The sequence below is a fragment of the Bos indicus x Bos taurus genome, chromosome 17 (assembly GCF_003369695.1).
Source record: "Bos indicus x Bos taurus breed Angus x Brahman F1 hybrid chromosome 17, Bos_hybrid_MaternalHap_v2.0, whole genome shotgun sequence".
Taxonomy (NCBI): domain Eukaryota; kingdom Metazoa; phylum Chordata; class Mammalia; order Artiodactyla; family Bovidae; genus Bos; species Bos indicus x Bos taurus.
This window is the reverse complement of record NC_040092.1, coordinates 59,877,266-59,890,448: the sequence shown is the minus strand read 5'-3', so window position 1 is coordinate 59,890,448 and position 13,183 is coordinate 59,877,266. Positions and strand designations below refer to the sequence as shown.

Genomic DNA, 13,183 nt, shown 5'->3' with positions numbered 1-13,183 from the left:
CAAACTCTGGGAGATAGTGAAGGACGGGGAAGCCTGGTGTGCTGCCGTCCATGGGGTCACAAGTGTCAGACATGATTTAGAGACTGAACAGCAACAAACCAGTACGAACTATACCAAGATATTAAATACAGCTCCCCGTGCTATACAGTGGGCCCCTGCTGATTATCTATTTTATATACAGTAGTGTGTATCTGTTAACCCCAAATCGCTAATTTATCCCTCCCTCACTTTCACCTTTGGAAACCATAAGTTTATTTTCTGTCTGTGAGTCTGTTTCTCTTCTGCAGTTAAGGTCACTGTATTATGTTCTTAGATTCCACATATAAATAACATCCTATGATATTTGTCTTTCTCTGTCTGACTTGACTTGGTATGATACTCTCTGGGTACATGTACCAATTTTCTGCAGGGGTCTATTTCCTATTGATTTAAAACATTTCTTACAAAGAAAAGTAACTTGCTGCAGATTTGAAAGGTTGTGTTTTTGTGTGTGCTCATTCACGAATGTGTGCTTGGTCACACAGATGTTCAATGTATAAACTTTTCCTTTATGGTTTCTGCCTTTGAAGCCATGATGAGAAAAAAGAGCTCTATAGGTAGCTATTAATACTACCCTCCCACTATCTTTTGAAAACGACAATCAATTCACTTAATCAATGACTATCAAGAATCAATCCCCTCCTTCCATTCTGACATTATGACAAGAATCCATGCCAGAAGTTTTCTGCACTGAGTATGTATTCTCTGATTCAAAAAAAAATTTTTTTAACACTGATGAACACTGTAAGAAAAGCACAAAGATAAATTCAGAATACTTTTAAAAGCTCTGGGCAACTTAAACAGCTTTTAATAATCATCAAAGGAGATTCTTTGCTTAATTCAATTACTATACTTTTCTTAAAAAGATTTATCTGGAATTGTCAGGGAAACACGTGCTCTACAAATTCCCAAACCTGATATTTTACAATTTCATTTATTGGGATTCTCATTGCTTAACCCTTTTCAATTCATTTAATGCATTAGATGCCTTAGAACCTGTGACCCCTTATCTAGACTGGATTCGATATTGCTCTCGTTAACATTCTAGACTCCAAAATCACATTGCCTCTTACAAATGAACACTAACATTTTCTGAATGCTCACTACGTGCCAGGTCCCAGGCTAAGTCCTTCATGTATTCTTTACGTCACTGACGGCAAGATGCACCCGCTCCAAACCAGGAAATTTACAATCAATGGTATGTGGTCCCCACATGATGGTTTTTTCCTCAGCAGCATATGAAATAACATCTTATGACTAGCAGCATCTTGGATGAAATATGGAAGGATAACTCATCTTACTATATCAATCCTGAAGCTGCGACTACTGTCTCTGTTTTTCAGATGAGGAAACTTGACATTCAAAAGTTAATGGTAGCTTTCTCAAAGCTTAAAAAAAAAAAAGGTAAGTAAATGCTAGGAGCATGGACTTAAACCCAGGCGACCTGACTCCAACGCCTCATTTCCTAACCTGTTTGTTCTCCCTAGGCCAGAATCATCTCTGCCAGCAGTCCTCTTCAACCTTACTTTCAGGCCACCAAGTTGTATCAACATGAAAAAGCAACAATTACTAGTCCGCTCTACAGCCACATCAAGCTTTACCCCAGGCTTCCCCGGGCTGTTCAAACTTTAAGTTCTCCATAGATTTCCTAGCATGCCACCGATGACGGTTATCCCCAAATGTCTCCATTATTCTCACACTTTCAGTACCGTTTTCTGATCCTCCACGCCCGCTCATTATCCCAATGGAGGGACTGACCTATCTCCTCCACTACTGGGGAAACCAGCGCAAGCTGGCATGAGCGCCGCCATCTGCTTCCCTCTCTTCTATGGACCCCAATCTGACTCTTCCGCAGTCTCCCTCCTTACCAGGACTGTGGTTTCGTCACCGTCTCCAGATCACTAACTCCATCATCTGTGCTGGTTCTTTGTCCATTAACTTCTTTCCCTCAACCTTCAAAAATGAAGTTCAGTTCAGTGCAGTCGCTCAGTTGTGTCCGAGTCTTTTAGACCCCATGAATCACAGCACGCCAGGCCTCCCTGTCCATCGAGTCAGTGATGCCATCCAGCCATCTCATCCTCTGTCGTCCCCTTCTCCTCCTGCCCACAATCCCTCCCAGCATCAGAATCTTTTCCAATGAGTCAACTCTTCACATGAGGTGGCCAAAGTACTGGAGTTTCAGCTTCAGCATCATTCCTTCCAAAGAAATCCCAGGGCTGATCTTCAGAATGGACTGGTTGGATCTCCTTGCAGTCCAAGGGACTCTCAAGAGTCTTCTCCAACACCACAGTTCAAAAGCATCAATTCTTCGGCACTTAGCCTTCTTCACAGTCCAACTCTCACATCCATACATGACCACAGGAGAAACCATAGCCTTGACTAGACGGACCTTTGTTGGCAAAGTAATGTCTCTGCTTTTCAATATGCTATCTAGGTTGGTCATGACTTTCCTTCCAAGGAGTAAGCGTCTTTTAATTTCATGGCTGCAGTCACCATCTGCAGTGATTTTGGAGCCCAAAAAAAATAAAGTCTGACATTGTTTCCACTTCAAATATGAAGAAGTCTCATCAATTTTGAAACGTAAGTCACTCGAGGGCATACAAGACTATTTCTCTTAATATACGCAGCCTCTTCACCTCAGCTGCATTCACTTGATGAATGCTGACCTCCTCTCCTTCACCCTGAACCATACAACACACTCCCCAGAGATTCCTCTAGGTTCTCTCTCCTTCTGGCTTCCTGGTTTAACTCCTCTGACCCCACACCTTTCTTCCAGTTCCTTCTTTGGTCTACTTCAAACATCCCTCTCCTTTCTACTAGTTCTTAATTGCGGGCATCAGTGGAAGAGTTTCTCCGTTCATGACCCTCTCCAAATGCCCATCCATTCCTAGATGTTCCACTGTCCTTCCCAGCAGCTTACTATGTGGAGCCTACAGAAAGCTCCGAGCCCCTCCGTAGACTTTAGCTTGGCTATGTGTCTCTAACTTGACTGTAGAATACTTGGGTACACCACGTTACATTCAACCTGTCAGTTCTAATTTATCATTCATACAACCTTCCTTCCACAACCAGTTCTTTTCTATTCTTAAGTAAAAGCTTTATTAATTTTCTACCCACTCAGGTTGGAAGGGCTTCCCAGTTGACCCAATGGTAAAGAATCTGCCTGCTAATGCAGAAGACACAGGTTAGATCCCTGGGTCAGGAAGATCCCCTGGAGAAGGAAACAGCAACCCACTCCAGTATTCTTGCCTGAAGAATCCCATGGACAGAGGAGCCCAAAGGGCCACAGTTCATGGAGTCAAAGAGCTGGACACGACTAAGTATCTATGCACGCACAGACTGGAGACTTAAGCATAATCTCTGACATCTCTCTTTCCCATTACTCTATAGTCAAATAACTACCAAGTGTTTTTTTCACTCACAAAACCCACTCCATCAGAGAGAGAACTCAAAGTGCTTTCTTATCAATCTGCTGGCACATGGCCTTTACCCTCTCCAGCGCAAACTGCATGTTCAAACACCTTCAGTGACTTCCCAATGCTTCCTTATTCAGGCATGCTGAGGTCCTCAAATCCCCATCCAATTTCCCCTTGGGGAGCACCTCTCCTACCTCACTCTACAGCAGGGGTCCCCAACTCCAGGCACAGCAACCCACAGTGAAGAACTGGGCCACAGAGCAGGACGTGAGGGGCGAGCAGCGGGTGAACGAGGGAAGCTTCATGTGTATTTACAGCTGCTCCCCAGCATTCCAGGTGCGGCCTGAGCTCCGCCTCCCGTCAGATTAGCAGGCGGCACTAGATTCTCAAAGGAGCGCGAACCCTACTGAGAACTGGGCATGTGAGGGATCTCGGCTACACGCTCCTTGTGAGAAGCTAATGCCTGATGATCTGATTCTGCACTATGGCGAGTTGTATAACTACTTCACTATATATCACAATGTAATGATAACAGAAGGTGCACATCACGCTGATAGTGCATAATAAATGTAACGTGCTTGAAGCATCCCCAAACCATCCCCCACCCCCACCTCTGTCTGTGGAAAAACTGTCTTGGATGAAACTGGTCCCTGGTGCCAAAATGGTTGGGGACCGCTGCCCTGTAGGACCCTGTCAGGAATACCCCCTGTAGGAATACCCTCTGGAGCTGCATGCTAGCCTCCAGATCTGTGCTGTCCAAAAAAAGAGCTCACTGTTAATTAGGTAGCTATTTAAACATAAGTTAACGAAAATTAAAAATGTAGTCCCCAGTTGCACTAGCCATATTTCAAATGCTCAACAGCGTTAGTTACAGAACATTTCCATCACGGCAGAAAGTTCTCTTAACGCTTACGTTCCCTCCAGTCTTCCAAGCCGCTCCTCTGCCCCCAGGTCTCATCCTTTGGCCCATGCAAACCTACAGGTCCTTCCACACCACAGAAGACCTCATGTGTGCTCTCTGTACAACTTACCCCTATATTATTAACACTATGTAACAACTCTTGCAGTGTTGCATCCAATTTTTCACTTTTTTCTGTCTTCTCACTAATTACTGAGCCACTCTGAACTAATAAAGATTTGCTGACTAAGTGAAGCATATGCTCATTACTATACTACATCAAAATTATCAAGTAAGGAGACATTTCATACCCTTATCCTCCATTAAAAAGACATGTTCTCTTTCAGTTGAAAAAAAAACAAAAAGATCTTGCATTTAGCTAACTAAATAATGACTTAATTTAATGCCTAATTATAATACTTGAAAGATAATTAGTTCCCTTTTTCTCTTGTGGTATTCGAAACTAAAAAAAAACCAAAAAACAAAAAACTATAGAGGTCTGAAATACTTCCACTTTGCAAAAGCACACCGCAAAGAAACCACAAAAGATAGACAAAGAGAGGTAAAATGAATGAATACTTTGAGTAACTATACCCTAACTATTTGAGATTGTAGGAAAAAATACAATATAGCTGCCCTAAAATTAAAAGGAAACTACAAATAAAGCATTAAATAAGTATGCATATATTTTTGAATCAAAAGCTAGACTCCTCCATCCTTTTCGCAAACATGACATTAGTGAAATTGTATTTTCATTATGAGGTTAAAAGCATATAAATGCATAACTAACTGTTGTGTATGTTGTATGTGTTCCTTGAAACACAGGCTTGTCTGTCTCAAGAAAATTAGTTAAGTAATCAATCCACGCACCATAGACCTGGGTTCTAAATAAGGCTCCTATCTGAGCACACGAACCAAGCAGAGATTTGGGAGAATTGCCAGGCAGGGACTCCCTCAAACCGTAGTCTGAAGCTTTATCTTCAAGAGAGAATCTTCCCTAAAGTTCTCATTTTAGCTTATTAAAAAATCACAAAGATGTTAAGTTAAACTGCTCAAATACTGCACTTTCTAGTATCTGCCTAGAAACCTGATGCAGTTACTGGAGTTGAACCGTTTATTAAAGATTGGTTTTTCCCGTCTGAAAGACAGTTTTCATTATGCAAATGAATGTTCTACAGGGCCTGCTACTTCTGCAAGTCAGCCAGCAATAGCTGTAAATGTTACTTTTTTGCCTAGGATCAGCAGTATGTCTTTAAAACTGACACTATCTTAATAATGAACACAGTTTGCTTAAAAAAAAAAAAAGTAAGTATTTTCTATATGTTGCAGCCAATAAGGTAGAACATTAACTTATCTGTTTAAACACTGTATCTTTTTTTGATCTTTAAAAAAAAGGTTGTGAAATAATTTATCTTCCTCCTACCTTCTTCCTTCCAAACTTTATATACTTCACAGAATCAAACTGTTTGCCTAATCTGAAACCTGAATCCTAATTAAACTTTGTTGGCACATTATACTTTAAAAGGATTTGTATTATTTTGTAATTTAATTTCTAAACATACCACATCAATTTATAATTTAAGGTCTTCATTGTAATGTTCTAATTTAAAACTAGCAAAATTAGTGTCAATTATAACATGAAGGGATTTTCCTCTTGTTCTTTTGCTGTTATGAAGGATGACTGCTATATCACATTTTAGGGGTAATAACAGCTTTTTTTGCACTATGTAAATACTAGTGGAGATTCTTCTGTTACTAATAAAATGATTATTAAAATGTAAAAAAAAATAATGAACAACAAAGTGAAGATTAGACTTAGATTTTAAGTAAATACATTCATGCAACTTAGCTTAGCTTTTTTTGTTTTCTTTTTAAAGAAAGTAACTCCAGAAGAAGTATTAAAAATACTTCAGGTATTTTTGGAGCAAATCAGATGACAGATCACCAGATTAGCCGGAATAGCTGCACTACGAGGTAATAACAGAAAACGGATATAAAAGAGTCAAGAGATTTCAGTTCAAGGCAAAACGGAGATGCCTCTATTTGCTATTAAAGCATGTCCTGCTCATCTTGGTACCAAAATGTTAAGACCAGAGCCTCCAGGCTGGTGAATACACATTAAGACGCTTTTAGAGGGAATTTCCCCAGGGGTCCAGTGGTTAAGAGTCCATCTTACAATGCAGGGGACGCGGGTTCAATTCCTGGTTGGGGAACTAAGATCCCACAAGCCACAGAGCAACTAAGCCCGCAAGCCACAGCTAGAGAGTCCATGTGCCACAACAAAGATCCCATGTGTGGCAACTAAGATCCCACGTGTGGCAACTAAGATCTGATGCTGCCAAATAAATAAGCAAGCCTTGGTAAAAAAAAAAAAAAAAAAAGATGCTATGAGACTGGGGTGCCTGCAGAGGGCATGGAGCACTGTTTCTGGTACTGTCCTGTGCATCTCTTCCATCTGGCTGTTCCTGACTTACATACCCTTTTACAATAAACCGATAACAGCGATTCAAAAAGAAAAGAAAAACCACAAACAGAAGTACAACAACAGAGAATACTTCATCAACCTCAATGTCATTTTATAACTAATGGCAAATTTCTCTACATTTTTATATTTAAATATCCCTTTTCTCCTTAGACCTTCCAATTCTCTCCCTAGTACCCCCCAGTTCCTTCCCTAAATACCTCAATCTTGAGCTTTTGGTGGGAAATGTGATTTTTTTTTTTTTTTTTTTTTTGAGAGCTGAAAGAGATTCATATAGCAGAATTGCCTGATTTCATTTGAGCTTTGTATCTTGGATCTCCCATTTTCTAGAAAGGTTTCATTGATTAAATGAGGCATTTTCTTTTCCTTCTCTCAAAAAAAAATTAATTTTAATGTGTAAAAAAGTCTCTGTGAGGCTATCAGACTTTATCCCTTATCATCTCAATGTGGGGCACACAAAGTCAGTATCGTGCCAAATAATGCTTCTTCCCTCCCCTCCCCAATTAACGCTGTATATAATCAGACCAAAAGCCCCAGGAGCACTGTGAAAGTGTTAGCTGGTCAGCTGTGTCCAACCCTTTGCGGCCCTGTGGACTGTAGCCCACCAGGTTCCCCTGTCTATGGGATCCTCCAGGCAAGAATACTGGAATGGGTTGCCATTCCCTTCTCCAGGGGATCTTCCCAACCCAGGAATAAAGCGTCTCCTGCACTGCAGGCGGATTCTTTACCATCTTAGCCACCAGGGAAGCCCAGGAACACTGCAGGCATGGTGGATAAAAAACAAACACCTGGGAACTTGACAGTGAGAGTGATCCAAGCATGGGCTTCCCTCCTCCAATCACTGGCTGGTGACTTCAGGCAAGTCCGCCGTCCCTCCCTGACGCCCAATCGCTCAACTCAACTCGATAGGGACCAACTGGAGCAGAAAGTCATCCGAGCAGTTTTTAACACTCAGTATCTCTACTCTTTGTAAAGGAAATTACAAATCCTGTGTTTATGAGCACACTTGGCAAGGCAGGCCCATGGATGTCCTTCACCTGAAATATCACGCAATTGGGGTAGTTTTGTGTACACACAAGCTTACCAGAGCAAATAAGCATGTTTGGATTAGAGGATGCAAGTAAGACAGAGGATCCAGGGTTTCATCAGATTTCTTAAACAGCCCTGATGGCCCTGCCCCCCACCCAAATTTAACAATGGCTGAACTACAAGACTACACTAAAGTAGACATTAAATGTAAAGAAAAAAGTTTTCCAAAGAATTTGCAGTGAACGATTTGCATCTCAAGATGCAGTGTTTACCAACTGAAGGGAGATTAATTTTAATGAGATAAACAGAACTACTGGAACATTTTTTTAGCACCATCAGTTTGTGATTTTATATAAGAAAAAAGCAAGGGAAAAGAAAGTGACCGGTTTCCAGAAAAGCAGAGATAAAACTACTTTGGCTTTGAAATGCATTACTTTTATGCCAGAATTATTCCTCCAATTATGTTCTGCTTAGATACGTAGGATCATTATCTTTCCTTTCTTAAGCACTTAAAAGACAACAGAAGATGACCCAGTAGAGCACAATAAGAGAAGGCAAATTTGCCTAAAAGCGTAAAAATAACAGTAAAGCTATGTCTATACCAGAATAATAAAGCCCAGCAGAACAATGCTGCGTTAGGTACTCTAGATATATTAATATATTTAAAAGCGAGGCTCTATGGGTGGGTGGGGGGAGACTCAAGACAGAAGCATATATTATGGTGGTGGTTTAGGTGCTAAGTCGTGTCTGATTCTTGCAACCCCATGGACTGTAGCCTGCCAGAATCCTCTGTCCATGGGATTCTCCAGGAAGGAATACTGGACTGCCATTTCCTTCTCCAAAGGATCTTCCCGACTCAGGAATCAAACCCCGGCCTCCTGCCTTTCAGGCAGATTCTTTACCCACTGAGCTATGAGAAAAGATTCCATATATACTTAAAGCTGATTCACATTGTTGTACAGCAAACTAACACAACACTGTAAAGCAATTACCCTCCCATTTAAAAAAGTAAGTAAAAAGGGGGAGAACAGTTAAAAAAAGATAGACTCTAGAGTGAGGCTGCCTTGTTCATATCACTGCGAAGAATATAACCACTAGGTACGTAGCCTGAGGCAAGACAATGAATTGCTCTGAACTCAGTTTCCTTACCTGTAAAATGTGACAACAGTATTTAGGCAAGGTTTGAGGCTTAAATGAGATATGAGCGTTAAAGACAAGGATATGGTAAAAACCCGGGGGGTGGGGGGCGGAAATCAGCTACTATTATTTCTCCTACCCAAAGCTCCAAATCAGAGTCCATGACACCAATGATAAATAGGATCCACAGAAAAGTCAACCTCATTTTATGCAGCAGCTTCGATGGTTACTTCCAAGCTTTTTTTAACAAAAGCAACTAGTAAACAGCAAAATTAAGTGATGTAGCTCTTTGTCTCTGACCCCACAAACTCATCCATAGACGTAACAGGCAGAGTAGCAGCTGAAAGATGAGTAGAAAGCAAGGATGAGGAGAGGCGAAGGTTCTAGAGGAGCAGTGCCCAACACTGTCCATCTGTGACGATTCGAACATTCTGTGCATACCTTGTGCAATGTGGTAGCCACAAGCCACATTAGCTGAGCATTTGAAATGTGGCTAGTGCTGCTGGGAAGATGAATTTTTATTTCATTTTAATTAATTTCAATTTAAATACCCACATGTGGTTATGGCTACCAGATTGGACAGCACAATATGGCTACCAGATTGTCATCCCCAGATGACAGATACACTGAATAAGGAGTGCCAGAAATTTAAGCAAAAAATAAGGATCTTTTTTTCCTGAACTGTTCATATGTTCAATTCAAATATTAGTGTCTGTTTTCAATAGAGAGCTGGTAACTGATTAGTTCAAGAAATAACGTATCAGCAGATACATCAGTATAGTGCAACTCCATGTTAAGGATCAGAGATGCGAAGTATGTGGTCCTCTGATATTTTAGAAGGTCCCTAAGGCCAAGTTAAATTCAAGCTCACATGAAGCATGATTCAGTGCAGGGATCAAAGCTGCAAAGGTCCTTATCAGCATCCCCAAAGCATCTGCTTGTCCACTACCAAATGGAAAGCTACTTAACGCAGACTTAACATCCCTTAATTTATCTTCAATTCTTTTCAGAAACTCAGAGTTCTGGAAGCCTTTCTTCTCTTCCAGAAATATGAGCGTTCCTCACCAGTTCCGCATTTCCGCTATAAACAGAATCCATGTACCACCCATATCTGAAGGATAACGCCAGACTCCTGCTCAGCTGCCCCTGTAATATGGTTTAATTATGATGACTGAACTAATAGGCTGACATCATAGACTTTTACAGGCTGACCCCATGTCATCCTGATGTATCATTTTGCACCAGTTCAGTGCTGTAAATCAATTTAAGATCTCAAGCAGGTTGAAAAGGCTGGTAATGATGCTTTCTGTGCCGTCTCTGGAGACTCTACATTATACACAACTTACATTATTTATAAAGCCTCAATGATGCCTCCATTAGCCTTGTAAGACTACACAAATGAGATCTTTTATACACACACAACTTGGCCTTGATTATGGCGGCGACTGCAGCTTAAATATACTCATCTAATTACACTCAAGTTTATTCTTTTTCCAATCTAACCAAGTTATTAAACCCAGAATTACTAGAAATCAAAATTACAAACTGCAATTTAGTTTTCAACTAATAAATGTATTTGGAAAAATGAGACACTTCCTTTTAATGCTTCATTGAGCTCAGTAGAAAACTGAATTCCAAGAGGTATAAGTTAACATTTTAAATGGCCTAAAAATTGTCACTTCTCTAAAATGCAAAGGTCATCAGCTCTTCAGGGGTATAACACCAAAGGACACTGAAAAAAGGAAAATTGTATTTCGTTACATACCTATGGCTGGAGCGGTCAAAACTAAATCAAGGACAAATCCCTACCCTCAGAAGAAACCCGATCCTGCCCGGATCCTCCAGAGGCTTTGGCATCACCCACCTCTAGAAAACCATCTCCCAAACCCTGGTTACAGTTTCCTAAAGAATTGCAATAGTGCACAAATGTACACCACCTGCACAGAAATATCAAATAACTGCAAATGGGAAGGACAGAGGGAGAGGAGAGCACAAACACTTAAATCAGTTATAGCATATTCAGGCCTGGCCCCTCCAACAGAATAACACTGATGCAAAATATTTATAACCACTGAAAAATCGCGGGGCCGTGAACATTGATTCGGGCCTGATTCTTTTTCAATTGTGGCTCCAGTACAGCTCTCCTACCTCCAATAAAGCATCAGGCGGTCATCAGAAACAAGAAAAATCAACACAGCGCAGAGAACAGTTTTCTCATTGTGTTCCTGAATGTAAGCACGCTCTCCACGGCAGGCCACGAGAGCGAGAAATGTTCTGAAATCAAGGCATTCTGCGATTGAGCGGCGTGCTCAAAGTTTCAGCAGCAGAACAGCACACCGAGAAATCAGGCAACTTCTGTGTCATTCCACCTACTCAAGAAACTTCAGCTACGACGGCAAGAGACCCTCAGGGGAAACAAACAAGCGGCCGGTTGTCACAGCCCTTACGACAACGATGCTTTCTCGGGAGATGGTTGGGAGACGCGCCCGGATTTTCAGAAAGGGAAGTGCCTTACCGGCGATCTTGCAAGTGCATGGAAACAACGTCCGCGCCGCAAAATAAACAAAAGCCGCAGCTACTGTAGTTGTAAGATCCTGCAGGCATCGGTTCCCCCGCCCTTCCCAAAGTACATCAAGAAAACGCTCTCCCTGGAAGCCTTCATATATAAATATATATATATATTAATCAACTAGAAAAACAAGCCCACATCTCTTTCACACCCACCACCCCCACCTTCCCGCAGCAACAACCCCGAGAAACACTTAACAAAGACCGAGCGCAGAGTAAATGAACAGTTGTTGCACCGCGAACTCACAAACACACATGCAGTGAGGCAATCGAATCCGGGAAAGGGAAAGGAATGAGACGACACTGCGACTCGGCGGCGGGGGCGGGGTGGGGGGGGGGTAGGCGGAAGAGAAAAAAAAAAATTTACACGCCGCCGCCGCCAGACCTTTGAATAAATTAGAGGGAATTTCGGTGCGAACTTTCCTTGACCTCGACCCCCAAGAGGCTGGTGGGGGCAGAGGAGGGAACCCGCCCCGCACGCGGAGGGACCCAGGGCACCGGGTGTCCCCCTGGCGCGAGCCCGGCTCCGCGGAAAGGGCAGCACCGGCGGCCGCCCTCCGACTCCCGCAGGGGTCGCCCGGGCCGGCGCGGGACACAATGGGCCCGCGGGCCGCGCCGACCGCCCAGGCCCGGCTGCAGGAAGGGAAAGGGAAACGGGCGGAGGGGGAGGGTGGCAGCGGAGGGCCGGGCGCAGCCAGGGCCGGGAGCCCGGGAGCCCGGGAGCCCGGTTCCCCACCGCAGACCCAACAAAGACGCGAGGGGCACCGCGGCCCGAGCCCTGCCCGGCTGGTCCGGCGCCGAGGGCAAAAGGTGGCAGGTTTGCTCCTTTAGAGCGGCCGGGAGGCGCCATCATGGGCGGGGGTGGGGGTCCCCCGATCCGCCCCACGCGGGGAAGAGACCCCCTCCCCGCCGCAGCCCGCGCCACCGGCCCCGCGCTCCGTCGCGGCCACCCGGCCCGCCCCAGCCCGAGGCGGCGGCGGCGGCGCTGGAAAACCGGGGCGCCGAGGGGAGGGCGGGGACGCGACGGAGAGGAAAGTTGGGTTCGGGTCTGTTTCGTTTTACCGAGTTGGCTGCGCGCCCATCCGCGCGGGCGCACGAGTTGGCCGGGCGAGCCGGGTCCCCCGCGGCCCCGGTCCGGGCGGCCGGGCGCTGCGCCGCGCTGCGCTCGCAGGGTCCCTCCCCGAGCCTCGGCCCGGGCTCAGCGGCTCGGCCTCTCCTTCCTCCTCCCGCCCGCCCGCCCGCCCGCTCGCTCGCCCGCTCGCTCGCTCCCGGAGCCTGGATTGATCTGGTCGCGCTGGCGTCAGGGAGTCGGAGCCGCCCAGCCTCCACTCCTCGGCTGCCAATACTCGGCGCACTCGCCCGCCCGCCTGCTCGCTCGCTCACACGCGCACCCGCGCGCCGCCGCCGCCCGACCAGGGATCCTCTCCAAATTCCCGGCCCTGCCGGCGCGAGCGTTGGGCCCGCGCCGCCTCCCCCGCCTCCAGCCCCACGCCCCGCTTGTTCCAAGGAGAAAACACTACTGCCCCTGCCTCCTTGAGTCCAGGGGGAGCGGACTTGCGCCTTACCTGCCGGTGAAGTTTCGCTTTCAGTGTTTATTTCCAAAATGTTCATCCA

The 13,183-nt window shown here is 44.5% G+C and overlaps 1 protein-coding gene across 1 annotated transcript in view; it reads right to left on the bottom strand.

The window, feature by feature from the left end:
- SMAD1 (SMAD family member 1) overlaps positions 1-12,917 on the bottom strand; it is an 82,409-nt gene extending 69,492 nt beyond the window's left edge. The window contains exon 1 of the mRNA XM_027567448.1: positions 12,632-12,917. The gene's annotated coding sequence lies outside the window, so the exon portion shown is untranslated. The remainder of the gene's footprint in view (positions 1-12,631) is intronic.
- Between the last annotated feature and the right edge of the window lie 266 nt (positions 12,918-13,183).